An 18,873-nucleotide genomic window follows, 5' to 3' on the forward strand; every position below is an offset into this window, starting at 1 on the left:
AATCTTCTGAATTAGGAAATCTTAACCTTATATATTTTCAGTAGTGCCCCAAGGGAGAAGATACTTCAGAGAAAAACAGAAAATTTGTGATATTTTTGTACGTGACAAACGGGAGAGCTATCCATCACTACGTCACAATCCATTGCCAAACTTGCTAATTTGAGATTCGCATAGCTGCACTGATCTCATATATTCAAACATAAATAACTTTCTTAATATAGGTTTTCCCGCCCAACTTCGTAAACTTAGCATCCGAATTAACGTTACGTTCGTTCAAATTCGTGCGAAATTGAATGACTATGTAGATCAACATTCAAAAAGCTAATTGCGTCATTCAATTTGATTTAGTAGCATGCGATTTCATACTCTTGTCACGGAAACGTGCAAAACGAGCATTCAATTTAGAAAGCGTGCAAAGTGCATTCAAATTCGCGCCGAACAGACGGTGGTATGTATTCAAGCATTCAATTTCGTGATTAGGCATCCATATGTGACATTTGTGCATTGCTTTTCATTTGATGTTAATTTGTCACTTAATATACTTCAATCTGTTTGAATAATTTAATGCTATAAGTTTACTTTTAGGAATGACCTGCGTATTTGTTAGCAGATATCTGTCATTACACCAGAGAAGGTGCACAATTTGTGACTACTCTTCTAAGCACAAGCTATATACACAGATCCTGGACAGCGGTAGAGTTGAACTTTAGACATGGACATGATGGAAACAAAATAAAATGTTGAATAAAGAAAAAGACGTAAAATGAAAAGAATGAAAGATCACCTACTCAATCAAGATTAATCAACACAAACCATTATAAAAATAACATGTATAAAGAAATGTTTCAACAAAAATAAAGATCAAAAGAATGAGAAAACTTTAAATGCAATATAAATATATCGGACAAATAAGAAGATTGTAGTATAATGTGAAATCATTTCAGAAAAGATCACAGAAGAAAAAAAATGAAAATGAAAAAGTGAATATCCGAATATAAATCGAGCCTCATACAATGATTATGAGGTCTAGTTTTAATTTGAATGACCCGATTGCGAAAGAGGTTGCCCATAGACGAAAATGAAACCGCAATTCGCAAAAGAATTCTCCTTCCACTCAAAATTGGTGAAATTGAATGACGCTTACGCATTTCCAAATTGACTGAACCAAGCTTTAATTTGAATGTGCATGTTTAGAAAATTTGATGACTCGAAACGAAATTGAATGCCAAAAGTTTAAAAATGAAACAGGGGAGCAACGAGTGGAGAAAATTCGCTCTAACAGGAATGCACGTTAGTGAAATTGATCGCTGCTTTGACGAAATTGGCCGGGAAAACCTATACTATCCAATTTATTTCAAACTTTCACCATGCTTTTTCTCCGATATTTCTGCTTTCATTCAAATAAACTTGTTACAAGGGTTGGATTGGCCTTTAATAATCTTGCTTAATCCCACATATAATCAATTAAATTACAATCTTCTTAATTTCCTCTCATTACAGTCAAAATAACTTTAGGACTACCAGCAAACTAGAGAGATCTCTCCATTCCCAGCTAGTTTAGTTTAGTTAAGTTTAGGAGCTGTACTCTTCAATTTGAGCTGATTTTCTGTTTTATGAAATTCTGATCTTGCTCAGTCCCACATGTATACATCCAATGGCGATCCCCTCTAATTCTTCTTACTCTAAGAACAACTATACCAGATACAGATTCACTGCATGGCCTTGAAAACTATCATCAGAGAATACAAGAACAGCATAAAAAAGATCCGAAACAGATTTTTTACTTATCAAGATTTCTTCTTTCATGTATTATATCATATTAATTTCAGTGGTGAATGTCTTTTAAATTGTATATTTGCCTATTTTACATTGTACTATTTGAATGTATTTCATATGTTGCATTTTTGTGTGAATTCAAGATGTGTTAGCTTTTATCTGTGACTTTAAACTGTTAACCATAAACCTTGTCAATTCAATTTAACTCAATTTAAATGATCAATTATTTAATCAAAATCAGAATATATATAGAACAAGACTTTATAGATAGCCAATATTAAGAAAATAAACCAGCTCATGGAAGCTTACCAGTACCCATTCTCCAAAGCACCTGCACTATATCTCTTGTCAACCGTTCACTTCAACACGTGTCAGAAGCATATATATCTTTTAAAAGATATTTTATTAAGGTTTCAACAAACAGACCGTCTTTCTATACCTTTCTCAATACCTATCCTATACCTTTAGCCACTGAAAAGAGATAAAACTATTATATGGCACGGCTTTTGGACTTCGGATTTGTAAACTATTTGAGAAATGATATTGACATTTTACCAGATAAGCTTCATGACAGAGGCCACTGGGGTACAGAATAGTATGTCAGATCAATAACAAGTGACAAACAGCAGGTACATGTACATGTACAGGTAAAAAAAATGGAGCATGGGGTGACACAAGACCGCAAATCAAACAGTGGTTATTAAAAAGATGGCATTGTTATAGATGGCTAGATACTGTGATAATCATTCCAGGAAGTATATACATGTAGGCTTGAGCTTTGTTTCACCTTTCCAAGAGAAAAATAAGCTCACTATTTCAAAACAATGTCTCTCTATCACTCATTATCCCACGAACACATTTTTCCAGACAGTTTCCCACAGGATATTTTGATATGTCTCCTGTACCTAAACAACCCACTTTTCCTCAATAAAACTCTGTCACAACGTGACACATCACAGGAAGGGAGATGGGTCGCTATAATGCACACGCCGCCGCGGTTTCCATGAACCTGCATTGCCGGCGCGATTGTACTTCCGACGGATGTTCCGACCCCGATTCATGGACGGCGTATTAACCAGAAAAGAGTTGATTATTCTTGTTATTGGTAGTAAACAGAGTAGGCAGGCATAAACAATTAATCATACCTGAGAATAGCTGCAGCATCCACCTACTCTTTCCTCTCTGATCCTACACATTAATGAGGTTCACACGAAAGTCCATTAATAGTTTAGGTCGTAGTTTTAAACTTATGTTGCAGTTATGGACAGTGCAGACGCACGTGTGGTTACAAAACTTTAAGTTTAACTAGAAAATTCAAACCACAACTAACGCGACAACTACTAGAAGCAAGGAGTCTTCACTCGAAGTTATTTGCTGCAATTAATTTTGAGGTTATGTCAGCAGGTAGTTAAAATGAATGCTTTCCCTGGATGGAACTTAACTTTAAAACAGTCCTGTGTGAACCCTCATCGTTGTTAGTGGATTCCAGTTTATAACTTCAAAATTTTGCTGTAAATTTAATGGTCCCCTGTGAACACAGCTATTGTTGTCAATGAAATTTGACTTATAGTAAATTGATAACTTTAAAGGTAAAGACCAGTTTTGGAAACGCCCCCCTCTCAAAAAATGAAATGGAAGCTCTTATTACCAATCATGTGAAAGAATATGTTTGGACTAATACGTGATGATACAAATTTTGCCGGGAAACCGCCTACTAATTGATATATTTGGTAAATGATTATATCAATTCGGACCGGATAGATATTGCGCTCGTGTCGCGTAGTCCCATATACATCTTTCTGCGTACAGTGCTTGTAACTTTACCAAGACTGGGCCAAATTTCTTATCATTTTGATGATTCCAGAACCTTGCAGTACACACCAATACGTATACTAAATGATCAACCTTTTCTGATTGATTCCACAACGTTTTTTTCACAATGCAATCGCATGACCAGAACTGGTCTTTATCTTAAACTTCATCTTGTTTACCCTCCTAAATTAGAGTGGATTTTTTTTCTTCACTCACAGGAGTTGCTTTAAAACCAAGATTCAAGACTGGAAATGTATTTCCAGAAATTTGGTAAGTAGGCCTCAATATGTCATTTACATCACCAAATCTAAAAAAACTTTAAGAGGTCAAAATGTTTGTTCTTGTTTGTTGGACAGAATCGGACGGACGGGAAAGAGGCTCATTCCATAATAACATGCTGACCGGCCGTCAACATCCCTTACACGTTTCCTGTATTATCTTTATAACAATTGAAACAAGCATCCGCTCTTTGAAATCAAAAGTAGTGTCATTGGCAATGTCAACATTTAAGACAGCCTTTGTATTTCTAAAAAAAAATAATCTAATGCTCGAAATTGTTTCATTGTTTCATAAAGACCTTACATTTGTATGTCATTCTGGCTCCAATTTCTTTTGGATATTGTGAACCTTGATCAATATACTGCAGTATGCCAAGATACAATCGCTTATCATAAATAAATAATTTGTTTCTAGATAGAATGCTTGTCAAACTAATAACCTTGCCATTGGTGATCATTTCATGCTTGGGTTCCTCTACCAAAATCAGTTTGTCATATAAGGATGTGCAAAAGTGTAAAAAAGAAAAAGCCATTGAACCAAAAAGGACATCCATGCATAAATACATACTTTACTTTTAACAATAGTTAGCATCAACTCTCCACACATGCTCTTTTGTGTTTTGTTTTGTTTTGTTTCTAGATAGAGTGGGAGTGAATCAAATGACCTTGCCATTGGAAATCAATTTTCATTGCTTACTGTAGGTTCAGTCAGTCAGTCAGAGATACCTTAAAAGAAGTGTAACAGCCTAAACAGTGCTCACAAATTACTGCTAAAATTGAGAAGGGTATTTACTCATACTAACTGTTTACATGCTACTTGCTTTCTAAAGATATGCATTACAACAAATCATTATAGTGCAAGAGTTTATCACAACTGTTTTTTTTCTTCTAGTGTATCAAGAAGAGCTTGCAGACTATTACACAGGCATATATACTAACATTATTCAAAATGCTGATTCTGGCTTTGCAAAATGTTCTAAACAAATGGAACCCAAGTCTACTCTAAACTGCAGGAGAATAAAGAAAGTTGTTTCTTTGAATTTATATTAAAGCTAATATGGAAATATGAACAGACTTCACATATATAAATACAGAGTTATATCTACTGCCATATGGCAACAATTCAAAGAAAATGAATCATGAGAAAATAAATGTGTCATATCATGACCTTGCCTTCCAGAAAGTATTCAAGAGAAAGTAATGACCTGGCAGATATTGTTGTCATGGTAAAGTAACTATTATTATTCTGGTCATTCACAATTAAAATCCAGGTTCATATACATTGTAGCTCTCCTTCTTTTATAATCATGCTTCCTCACTAGTGAAACTGAAAGGGATTTTCTGCAGTTTGAATCAATCATATTTGGGCTGGTAGTTAAAAATTAGCTCCCTTCTATATGTTTAACGAGGTACACATTTTTTTCTGATTCTCTATTTCTATTATTGGTGTTTGGGAAAGAAGTAATAAAATCAAGTTAAGTTGATAAATCACTTCAAATAGACCTAATAGTCACACATTAATTTGGTTCTTTGATAAGTGTTGCTATGGAATGTTTTACAAACTGCTGGGACAATAAGGCAATCACTTTGATAGTGTAGATAGACATGGCTTGTTCCACACATGGGTGTGCTATTGAAGATATATTATGCTGCAGCCAAATGTTAAAGGAGCTACACAAAGAAAAATTCACTACAACTGATAATTAGAACAAATTACATATGGATGGAAAGATTTTCTCTTGAAAAACACGAATAATTTGCTGAAAAATCATATAGATATCATGGAAAGGCGTAAAATGCAATTTTTCAAGACCCTTCTTAGACCCTCGAACGCCCCTGAACATAAGCCAAACACACGAGCGTAGCGAGCTCTGAATAGTGACGTCACACACTGGACAAACAGCTCAGTACCGGCCGACTACCGGAGTCGCGCGTGTATTAGTCTGCAGCTAGCCAGCCGTGTCCCGTGTGTGACGTCACAAATATTGCTCTCTACAAAGGACCGCTGAAGGCAGAAAATCTGGATCTTGAAACTAACATTTTTGAGAGTTGATTACTGCGGGCCCCAAACATATTTTGAAGAGGAGAGTTGTTGTATTTGATCAGTAGGCTTCCCCTTCGCAATGACATGAGTTTTGCATCAATTCAAAACACCTTTGATTCTTCGTGTGTCTACTTTAAGGCTTTGCATCGATGGATTTCAGCTGTACACTGTCAACATATGTACATATATGACTTCATGTCTTTTTTCCCCACATTATAATCTCTTGCTCCCCCGCCCCCATTAAAGGTTGGGCAAGCAAATCATGCATGAATCCCATACATTGAACAATTGATCATGGTAAAATTCATGTTTAATTCACCGCGCAGTCTTATTCAAGGAAAAACAATCATTGTTCAAAGTCATGAATATATATGAAACTAGCAAAAAGGTTGACTTAAGCTGCATTTGTACGGGAAGCAAACAAACTGTTGATTTTTTATTTCTCACATCCGGTGTTTCTTTGAAAGCTGCTAAGCAACTACCAGTAAATACACCAAAAAAAATCTTTAAAATCTAAAAATCCACCTCTTGAGTGTGGCTATTTTATATGCTGGCAGAAATTTCACTGATTTCTGCGGTGTAAATGCCCATTCTCGAAACATCGGTCACGTGACTCTCCTTGCCTCAATGCAATCGCATGAAGAACAGCGACGAGTCGCGCATATTGGACATTTACTTTGGTCCTTTTAACTCACTACCTACTCCATCATATTAAAAAAATAAAATATTATCTGTTGAAAGCCAAAATGTCAATAAAAAAATATACAATTTACATGAACAGCTTTCCTGCTTCTCAGCACATAATACAATAAAGATTTTTTTTTTAATTTGGTAAATTGGGGGGCGTTTCATCAACATTTGTCCGCCGAACAACTGTCAGCACCAGAAGTTTGACCAATCAGAGGCCTGGAAAATGGTCGGTGACAATAAAATTGTTGGTAAAAATGATATTAGTCGGTGAAAACCACCGCCTAATTGTTTCATGAAACGCCCCCCTGATCACATGGTTTTATATATGATTTGTAAATAAAAGACTTACTTCAAATTTTGTTTGCTGATTGACCTCGTAGTCATTATCAAAGGCAATCTGCTTCCCCCTCCATGACTCCAGCCCGGTCCAGGGGGAGAGAGAAAACACAAGGTGTCAGCGAAAGGAAATCCTTCAATCTTGAGATCTGTACCTGACATCAAAAGAATACAAACAGTGGGGATAAGAATGCGGATGCTGTACACGGATGTGACATTTGCAAATTAAACGCCCGATACCAGACGATTCTAAACTGATTTGAAAATTGGTGTGAAGTATATCCTTTAAATAATTATGAAATGAGTAATATAAATCTAGCTTCCGGAATTAGAAGAGAAAGAGAGAGAGAAAGAGAGAGAGAGAGAGAGGGCATGTGATGGGAACTGTGTCAACTACATGTATATGGGTCAGGGGTCAGGGGTCAGAGGAAAATAGATATGGATAGAATAGATATTGATAGAGAGAGACAGAAAGAAAGAGTAAATGGAGAGGGGAAGTGAGAAATTGGCGGGAAAGAGGGAGAGCCAGAGAGAAACAGAGTGATAAAAGTTTGAGGGGAAAACAATTATAACGAGCAATACAAGTATTCAGAAAAGGAAAAAATTTTGATCGACGAGTGAGAAGAAAAAAAGAGAGAAAATATCATTATTTAAGTAGGAATAAGAAAGAAAACACTGATAGCTCGAAAAGTGAGCCATAAAAGCGAAGACTATACAAAACAATTTGGTAGAGCCACGATCTTTGTTTCTCTAAATGATTAATATAAATACTAAATTCGGAAGCAGAATAAATACAGGTATGAAAAGTGAGAGAAAGAGGCACAGAGTAAAGGTATGTAAAAGTCATCGAATGATAGTGACGGGGGGAGAGAAAGAGATGGAGGGAGAGAAAGAGAGAGAGAGAGAAAGAGAGAGAAAAAGAGAGAGAGAGAAAGAGAGAGAAAAAGAGAGAGAGAGAAAGAGAGAAAGAGAGAGAAAGAGAGAGGGAAAGAGGGAGAGAGAGAGAGAGAGACAGCAAGTTACAACAACAAATAAATTACATGAGAACAGCTCAATCGGAAAAAAAGTGAGATCATTCCAGAATACGCTATGATAGAGATCGGGGGGGGGGGGGGGGGTGGAGAGAGAACAAGAGAGGGAAAGTTTGGGACACAAAGGAAAAAAAGAACAGGAAATATAAACAAGAGAAATGCTAAGTCATGACGACCAGTTTCCGCCATCCTCTGATCGTTCAATTATACTAAGTGGTGCTGGATGTTTCCTGTGGACCAGGAAGCTGGAGAGGGCAGGAAGAGAGAGGCAAGCAGGTTGCTAACATTCTGCCCCAAAATACTCACTCCCAGAAAAACACTCAACAAAACAAAAGCAATCCAACGGGAGGAGTAGAAGAAAAAAATGGAGAAGAGAGGAAAGAAAGGAGGGCAACATGATTTCCAAGTCGTTACAAATATCCCTTCGAGCGATGAAAACTTGCAAATCATTCACTTGTTTAAAGCGAAAAGAGGAGGCAATGAATGATGATTCTGGCATATGGGTCATTCCGCGGGGTTGGGGAAAAATATATGATGATGTCTGTGTAACGTTGGTATGAGATGAATGGGTGTGAAATGAATATATTTTGTAGTGCCCAGCCGGAATCATTTCTTGTTTAGTTGGTCTCTTCAAAATCCTTGCTTAAAGGTACTATGTCCCATTTGCAGGCCAAAAAAATGAAAAAGTTAAATTCCAACTGCAGTTGAAAGATAATACTAATTTAGAACTTCCCTAAAAAAGGTGGGGCTTGAAAATGTCTTCAAGTGGGAAAATAACGACTATTAGTTGTCAAAACGACTTTAGGGCTATAGAGCCCAAAAGTAATAGTCTTGATTTTCAGACAATTGTACCGAATGGTCATACGTTTTATGCTGAGCAAAGATTCAATCAGTTTAATCTTGGCCATCACAAGAAGTGGGTTATTGATGTAGACAAATGCTCATGTACCCTTTACAACTCTTTTCATGTATGTTACTACCAAAGAAGAAAAAAAGCCAGTCAGTCAGTCAATAGTGTCTGGCAGTGGAGTCTAGCAAGTAAACAGGTTTCCTTGCATAATTTGAATATGAGGACACTGCTAACGTTTAAATTTCACAGATAGGACATACATGACATATTTATAATTCCTGCAAAGTACTACAGCATTTGAGGTTGGCTGCAAAAGGGACATAGTACCTTTAATAGTTAAAGAGCAAGTCCACTCCAAAAATAACTAACTTTCAATAGAAGCAGAAAAATCAGACAAACCAATCAAAAAAGTTAGAGCTAAATCGGATAACTAATGAAAAAGGTATGAATTTTTAATGGCATGAAAAACTTTGAAAATAACAAGACAAATTAGCAACTCAAGATTATGAATATGAAGAAAATAGTATCAATTCTTCAAATTTTATAAAAGATGTTGTGAAATGTCATGCACGCAATATGATACAAATCATATAACCTGAGCAAAGGCATGGGAAATCAAGATTTGGGGGTTAAAAAGGGAAATTAATGGGATAAAATATATAAAACAATTGATTAATAGTTAAGCAATGACCTCGCAAACTGATAACCAAATTGGCAATTTGTGTAGTAATTTCCATTGTTCCATACTTTTTCAAAAATTCATAACTTCCTTATTAGTTATAAGATTTTACTAAAATCTTTTTTGCTCTGTTTTACTTGTTTTTCAGCATCTTCTAAAAGTAAATTATTTTTGGAGTGGACTTGAAGTTGGACTTTAATACACAATTCTCTTTTTACCAGCATCACATGGACATCATATTCATATAACATTACATAAACTTTGGGTCTATAATATTGATTCAGCATGAAGCTTGAGTACTTGTAAAAATAGTTGGCAATGCTTTTTATGCTAAACTCTTTTTTTAAGATAGGAGACATAGTTTCTCACTTCTGGTATGTCACAAAAATTGACCAAACCCCATGGAATGACCCATTTACATGTACACTACTGCCTAAAGGTTTGGGCACTTTGGTTCAGGAACGGGAAGGTGTCCCTTGCCAGATCTATCATTAAATTTAAAGCCCAAGTCCACTCAGAAAATAACTTACTTTCAATAGAACCAGAAAAATCAGACAAACCAATCAAAAAAAGTTTGAGCAAAATCGGATACCTAATAAGAAAGTTATGAATTTGTAATGACACTTTGAAAATCACTACACAAATGGCAACTCACTCATGAGTCTGTGATGTATGGTCCTCACTATCCACTTATTATTTTCTTTATATTGATCATATAAATTTCCTATTTTCACCCTAAGAATCTTATTTCTTCACACCAGCATCAAAGTTAGATTGTTAGTAATATGTTTTTGTGTGGATGCACAAATAAAGAGTAATTTTTGTCCAGTTAAATCATGAAAAATTGAATTTTGATAAACTATTTATATAAAAATCAATAATTATGAAATACAATATTCAGAAAAAAGTATCAATTCTTCAAAATTCATAAAAGTTTTGGGGAAATGTCATGCACGCAATATGAAACAAATCATATAACCTGGGCAAAGGCATGGGGAAATCAAGTTTTGGGGGATAAAACGGGAAATTAATGGGATTAAACTATATAAAGCAATTGATAAGTTATGAGGACATGACGTCACAAACTGATAACCATCTTGGCAATTTGTGTTGTGATTCTCATTGTTCCATAGTTTTACATACTTTTTCAAAAATTCATAACTTTCTTATTAGTTATCCGAATTTGCTCAAACTTTTTTTGATTGGTTTGTTTGATTTTTCTGCTTTTATTGAAAGTAAGTTATTTTTTGAGTGGACTTGTCCTTTAAGGCAGCTACAGTGGGTATTCATAATAAGAAAGCACAACTTCAGCACGTGCATCGGGAGAGAACCAAACTGCCCACCAACAGCAAACGGGAAGCTAGCGGGCGCAACCCAAACATCAGTTATCGGGAAGCGGGCGTGACCCAAAACTCAAGGCAGTAGCGTATGTTGTCAAGTATGGTCCTCCAGCCCAACTGAACGATCATAGTTACTAAATTAGATGAATGCAATTTGTCTCCGCCTACATGTATATTCTGAAAATTGTAAATTATCTCTTTTATTTTATTCTCCACAGAACAATATGTAACAATCAGTTTACATTTACATGTAAATATTTAATGGCTGTGAGATGGATGATAATTATATTATTCTATTTATTATGCTAAATTTTGAAGGGACATTGTACATACCGTAATATGTGTATTGTCATGCAAAACAAGTAATTCTTGCTTCTCATGGCCAACCGTTACATTTCATGATGAATAAGATACAAGTAAATGCACAATGCCAGGACAAGCATACTCGTATTGAAAAGATAACAACATCTAAAGTCTTTTACAATGTCCTTGAGGAAAGTTTGCTTTCTGGGTCATTCACTTCCTTTATGATACCAATAGAGGGCAGGTAGCACTTCACACTTGCTGTATAGGGATTCCCCACCATTGATATCTACATTCAGTACACACAAACTGTACATACCTGCCAATAGACAAGCAATGCATGATGGATCATGGACGCTAATTAATACTTTGAAAAAGATGAATTAGAAATATTTTAAAGGTATAGACCAGTTTTGGAAAGCCCCCTCTCAAAAATGAAATGGAAGCTCTTATTACAGTACCAATCATGTGAAAGAATATATATATGCTTGGACTAATACGTAATGATACAAATTTTGCTGGGAAATCGCCTACTAATTGATATATTTGGTAAATTATCATATCTATCCGGCCTGGATAGATATCCTGTAGTCCCATATACATCTTTCTGTGTACAGTGCTTGTAACTTTACCAAGACTGGGCCAAATTTCTTAACATTTTGATGATTCTAGAACCTTGCAGTACACACCAATACTATGCTAGATGATCAACCTTTTCTGATCGATTCCACAACGTTTCTTCGACAATGCAATCGCATGACCAATCATAACTGGTCTTTATCTTTAATAACACTCAGTATGATATTTTAATGATTTTTTTATTAATATTTATTCAATATTCAGCTGAGTCAAATGTTTGGTAAAATGTTGACTTAATCCAAAAATTGAATCCAATATCGGCCCTGAAGTTTCTGTCAACCTGATCCCTCGAACATGATCTCAGCGAGGCAACTTGTCAATCAGGGTGCCATTAGAAAGAGCAGTACCTTATCTGAGCGTTAGGCAAGAGGCATGCAAATATTTGGTTCTAAATCTGCGGTTCACACAAGTACGATGATGACGTTGTACTGAACCGCTAATGACAGACACACAAAAAAGGCCTGAACTTGCCAGTCATTCACCATACAAAAAAACATGAGGAAAGTTCTCAAAGTTAAATATAATTTATAAAGATTTGGTCATATTCCTCGTACCTTAGAAGGTATCGTCTATACCATGGCAGGTATCAACAACACTTCACTTTTTTTCTCCTCATTAAACAAAAAAATCTATCACAGTGAAAAAAATACATGGGGGCTCGGGTAAATTAGCCCCCGAAATGCCAAAAAGAGCCCCCGAAAATCAGAAAAGAGCCCCTGTAAATTTGCATAGAGTTCAATGCAAAACAAATTTTAGAGTGTTACTTTCATGCAGGCAAGCTGGATAAGTAGCCCCCGAAAAATAAATATTAATTTTTCCCCTGATCTATCACTTTGCAAACATATGATTTTAGAATGAAAAGTTGCCCTGTATTTACAATTTTGCGAATCCTTTAATCACAAGCCTGACTGCCATTTAATTTATTGAAGAACAATAATACATAACAACATTAAAAAAAAAAATTATTATTATTATTATTTTATATATATATATATATATATATATATTTTTTTTTTTTTTTTTTTTGGGGGGGGGGGGCTTTAATACAATGAAAATGAACCCTTCAATGCAATTATTCAAGTAATCTTATAGACACTTGTGATAAGCGCTATATACATGTGTGCAAAAACTAAATCTTATTATTATTATTATTATTATATGTTATTAAATTTTAACACAAAATCAAACTCAGCAAAACATTTTTTCTACTTCATTGTACATGTGTTTGTTTCCGTTATATGAGCAAATAAAAAGTCCTGTCACTGCTATCATCAGGCATGAAAAACTAACAACAGCACTACGCATGGCCTATTTCTTTTCAAAACTACAAAAAATATGTTTATAGGATTTGTTTTCTCTCCCTAGGTACCATTGTTTGATTGTCTATTGATAAAACGAGGTATAAACCCCCCAAAAAAATTGCCAGTCACCAACAAAGAATGAGATATCAATTGTCATGGGGTACAAACTGTATGTTCAAGGTACAATAGGTTTTATAATGCATACGTACAGTACTTGAGCAAATATGGCTCAATGGGGGCAGTGTTCATGGCATTATTGGTCGACATTTGCAAAATCAGTCCAGGGAAAAAAATATCAAAAAAATTTCGGGGGCTACTTTTCATGTTTGCTTGCATGAGAGTAACACTCTTCAATTTGTTTTGCATTGAACTTTATGCAAATTTAGGGGGCCTTTTTCATGACTTTTTGGGGCTCTATGGGGCATTTCGGGGGCTAATTCGCCCAGAGCTCCCGTATATTTCCCCCCTGATTCAGTCAAATGGACTTAGTTAGACCTACATGTACACATCACCTGGCTATAAATAATAAAAGACACATTAAAAGCGCTTACTTCTACGTTTCTAAGCGCTTTAAATCGTGATCATCATTCCCCCAGTCGTTGGATTTAAGAACGGCCAATGGAGAACAAAATGGGGGTTTAGTGAAACCTACATGTACAGTACATGTAATGTACATTTAAAAGTAGATACATTTAGAGCACAATAAGTGAGTCTTCTGCTCATTTTCAAACACAGACAACTGAAATATCTAAGTCAACACTAAATATGTCCACTCTATATTTGAAAATGGCTTGTCATTGCAGATATGTACATTATTTATTCACAAGCACATGCTGAAAGCTCTCGAGGCTAATTTTAGCTTTGTATTGATTACAATCATGAATTTGCAAGATTTGAGATACAGGCAGCGAGCGGTACGGAAAAATGTTAGCTCAATATCTATGTACTCAGTTTAATAAGTCCCTCATTTGAGAGTTGAGAACTCTTACCAGCTGAACAAAGTTTGTTAGTCATATCAGATCTGATTGCTTCCAGGTTGATAAAAATCTAGTTGTTATACATACCGGTACATGTACATGCAAGTTTATGCATGTATATTTAAAAATAATCCTGTACCATGGAGGTTTAATATTTGTACAAGCTCCAAGAAACAGAATCTATCCATTGCTTCAGACATTCAGATAACAAGTAAATATCAGCAACGATAGAAACCGTTTGGAATTTCAATCCAAAATCTGACTTTATCTAAAATTGATTTTTGCATTTCCATTTTTTTTCTCAATATCAAACAGTATCTTCATATATTTTTTCTAAACTTATATTCAAATTCAAATTACCGGTAGGCATATTTTTTTTTCAATACATGAAATTCCAATTACTATTAACTTTACAAAATAATGTATCAATGAAATACCATTTCTTCCTCTTGACTTCACACTTTATGAAATAAACTAAAATACAGTATGAAACTACAGGAACTTTCTCTTTTAGATATCACAATGAAAACCAAAAGCCTATATATCTTGTGGTTGATGAGAAATCGCAATAGCAAGGCTAAAAGCTGTAGTTTCAAAAATTGACCTCTGTGACCTTTGACCTAGTTACTCAAAAGTACTCAAAAGTCTTGTCAGATTGTCTTCCTAGGGTGATACATACTATCATCAAGTTTGAAGTTCATATCTCATATAGTTCTTGAGATATCGCGTTAACCAGAAAGCGGGACGGAGGACGGACGGATCAACAACCCAAAAACATAATGCCTCAGGCACCACCTTCAATTCAATGGGTGGAGACATACAAATGAAAGAATTGGGAATGGAGTGGTCACATTCTATTCTCAATGTTGTAATGTATGTATTGTATTTGAAGTCAATACACGTAGATGAATATGAGTATTTGATGATATGCCATCAAATTTATGGCAACTTTCCAGACACCAGGCACATGTACATGTAATTGGAGTAGAAAATTGTCTACCCTTTACAAAATATCTTTATCATACAGATATCACTTCCGCTTTTATACTCCAACACCAACACTTTGACAAGGCATTCAACACTGATCGAACAAGTTTGCAGTCTTCAATTGCCATCTCCTGCATACATTATGAACTGAACTTTTTTGGGGGACAATTTAAAAGCTTGTCAGAGGTAAGTAAAACATAGCAACAACTAATGTAGAGAAACAGGATAATGTATGCTTTTGTGCATATCATGACAATGAATAGTTCCTATGGTGATACATGTAAACTATCATCAAGTTTGAAGTTCATATCTCAAGTGGTTCTTGAGATATTTGCGATAACGAGAAAGCTGGATTGACAGATGGGTGAACAACCCGAGAACATAATGTCTTGATGAATGAAATCAATCTGGCATACTTTTGTTGTTGCTATATCAGGATTTCAGGTCGGGAAGAGTAAATATTTGATTTAAGCAAATATAATACATAAAATATTGTTGCTTCTGTAAACAGGTCTATTGTAATTTATATTATAAAACTTGCATTGATTCTACCTGACTGGATCCTGAAAGTTTCCTGTTCTATTTTCAAGAAATAAAACAATAAACATTGATATATATTCACAAATGCATATAAATTTCCATGCCCTTCCCAAAAACCCTTGTGATGAAAATGTCAACCACCTGTCAAAAGTTCTTTTCTAACTGGAATTGATTACCTATCGTTATAATCAGCCATCCTTTATCTAGTTTGAGTGGCACAAGAAACAATCTTTAGAGTTTAGACAGCGGTATGCACTATTAATTGAGGATAGCTTTGTTTGTGATCAAGATGATCTAAAATGGGTGGTTTTTATAATGTCATGGAATGCTTTTCCACAGTGCTTGCCAGAGAAAGAATGTTGTTCAGGCTGCATCAGTCAACAACAACGAAACAAAAAACAATTTCAACTACACAGAAAGCTACTTCTAATATAAAAGAGTTGATCATCCCAAAATTGGCAGACAAAATAAGAAAGGACAAAAGTGAACTTGAAACTGAATTGATGTCTGGATTGTAGAAGCTCAGGAATTGCATTCAACTTTTAGATAGTGAGAAAGAGGAAGAAAAAAGAAAAAACCCTGATCAATGACGTCTTTGATAATTAGATTGCAACCCACATCTCGCTGCTCAAGTGTTGATTAAACAATAACTGCATCAGATTCCATAGACACAGAACAATATTGCCCTCACCCTAGCGAAATAACAATGACTTGCAAAGTTGACAAATTCTGCTGACTTAGCCCAAGAGATCACTATCAAACTCAAAGTGCGACATCATAAACATGCACTCGGGGGCACAAATAAAAAAGCTACACCAATATAGCCTGCAGCAGCCGGCTATGTTATATAAAACATCAGAAGTGCTTTGTTTCTGGGTAATGATATGTATTTTTCTTTTAATTATTTCTAGCCAGGGTTAAGGTCTCAATCAAGCGTACCTACGAAGGGGCCTTGGGATTGTTTTTAATGAGCAAGGGTTAATTGACAGGCATTCCCAGGTGAGCTTAGGGGCTGGCTATCGCTACCTTTCATGCACTGGACATGACAAGCTGACAAGAGCTGATAAGGGCAACGGCTGACCAGGTATACCTGTAATCTTGGCTTCTCATTGCACAAGGCATGCTTCTCTTACGCCACGGTTGCACTAACACGACTTGACAGCTTTCGCACGCCCCTCATTGTAAAACCCCCCTAATCAAGGCTTGTTTAACCTGAATTTAATAGACAGGTAAGGTCCTCAATGAAATGCACATTTATTTAGTTTCACCATCTGCCAAAACATGCTGTTCGAATTTCACAGAATGAACCAGCAGCAAAATTTATTAGATAATCTTGCTAACCTCATTGTGAAGGGGGAATTGTGAGCACTGGCTAATATTAGATTCCAAGTTCCATATTTAACACTTTGAGGGTACACCGTAAAACATAGGATTCCGATGTTTACTCAATAACATTCTGAACCTACATTTTCAAGAACAACCCAATCATTAAAAAGAAATTTAACTTTATGGGTACTTTTCCAAGTCCACAGACCATTATGGCCCGAATTCTACCGTAAACCTCCGCTTAAACCATTTGTATTAGGTTCATGCTTAAACCAGGCTTTCAGCTGAGCTAAAACCCAACGCTGGGTCACCAGTTTATTAGTTCTACTGTAAAGGTTGATTTAAGCTTCACTGATTTTTCCCAAGCACTGTGGGAATTTATAGGACAGAATGAAGTAAGTTGGAGTTATCATAAAATCATAATCTTTTATTTTTATCATACATGTACTTCTATGTACATGTACATGTATTTCATGCAACATCTGACTCTGTATTAGTCTGTATTAAAGGTACTATGTCCCTTTTGCAGCCAACCTCAAATTCTGTAGAACTTTGCAGGAATTATGAATATGTCATGTAGGTCCTATCTGTGAAATTTAAACGTTAGCAGTGTCCTCATATTCAAATTATGCAAGGAAACCCGTTTACTTGCTAGACTTCACTGTCAGACACTATTGAGTGACTGACTGGCTTTTTTCCTTCTTTGGTAATAACATACATGAAAACAGTTGTAAAGGGTACATGAGCATTTGTCTACATCAATAACCCACTTCTTCTGATGGTCAAGATTAAACCGATTGAATCTTTGCGCAGCATAAAACGTATGACCATTCGGTACAATTGTCTGAAAATCAAGACTATTACTTTTGGGCTCTATAGCCCTAAAGTCGATTTGACAACTAATAGTCATTATTTTCCCACTTGAAGACATTTTCAAGCCCCACCTTTTTTAGGGAAGTTCTAAATTAGTATTATCTTTCAAATGCAGTTGGAATTTAACTTTTTCATTTTTTTGGCCTGCAAATGGGACATAGTACCTTTAAGGAGAAATCAAATATTTAATTAATGAAACATACCACACCTCTCAATTTAAATATTGGGAGCTACCTATACATGTACATCTACAAGTTATGCTATAAAGTAGACTAAAGTTGATTTTGAGAGGGATTTTTTTTTTTCGGGGGGGGGGGGGGGGTAGCTCGGCTAATTCCTCATGACATGACTTGCATTGTTCTCCTCTCGTGTTGATATCTAACACCATCATGTAAACGATAACAGATTAAGCTAATACATAAATTTACACATATCTTTTGTGTTTATATGATACAATTGGAATCAATTTTTAAAACCAATGCACCTCTACTCTACTAAATTTCTTAATTTTGCGATCACATAATTATTTGGGGGTTTCCCGAAGATAATACAATCATACAATACTGCAATTGTCATGACCAATCACAGATAATTCAAGATAGTAAAGATAAGTCTATAGATGAATATGAAATAAACAGATTTATAAACAATGATTGTGCAAGACCTTTGTTCTCAAGCACGTATCTCTAGATAATTACTGCTGTCATGCAATCACTCGTCGTTCTCATTTCTCACACATATACCCACACTTCACACATTCATTCCTTCGTCAATGATATTCCCCCGCTACTGCATCAGAGAAGTCATCACCTTGGCTTAGAAGTGAGAACAAAAAAATCATGATGGATTAATTTTCGACACCCTCAGCTACAATTAGTGGGAGTCACCGTCCACGACCCCTTCCCGTTCCTGCGATTCCTCCGAATACCCGAGTGGCTTACCACGGTGAGGTCGTTCACATCTCACCCAGGCTCATGCAACCCAAACCATGCTTTGGTATCATCAGAGATTGAAAGACAAATTCATAATAAACAGCACATGCATATATCCAGGGGGAAATGACTTTTTCTCCTCTTATGTAAGTCACAGAA

At 35.6% G+C, this 18,873-nt stretch overlaps 1 long non-coding RNA gene across 2 annotated transcripts in view; it reads right to left on the minus strand.

The window, feature by feature from the left end:
- The window catches only part of LOC105447626, a 29,188-nt gene that overhangs the window by 3,292 nt on the left and 7,023 nt on the right, over positions 1 to 18,873 (minus strand). The window contains exon 2 of one of the 2 annotated variants that reach the window (XR_004066227.1): positions 6,950 to 7,091. This is a non-coding gene — a long non-coding RNA (uncharacterized LOC105447626). The remainder of the gene's footprint in view (positions 1 to 6,949; positions 7,092 to 18,873) is intronic. The other variant, XR_004066228.1, reaches the window with a different exon arrangement.

The sequence above is a fragment of the Strongylocentrotus purpuratus genome, unplaced genomic scaffold (genome assembly GCF_000002235.5).
Source record: "Strongylocentrotus purpuratus isolate Spur 01 unplaced genomic scaffold, Spur_5.0 spur5_scaffold_3, whole genome shotgun sequence".
NCBI classification, from domain to species: Eukaryota; Metazoa; Echinodermata; class Echinoidea; order Camarodonta; family Strongylocentrotidae; genus Strongylocentrotus; species Strongylocentrotus purpuratus.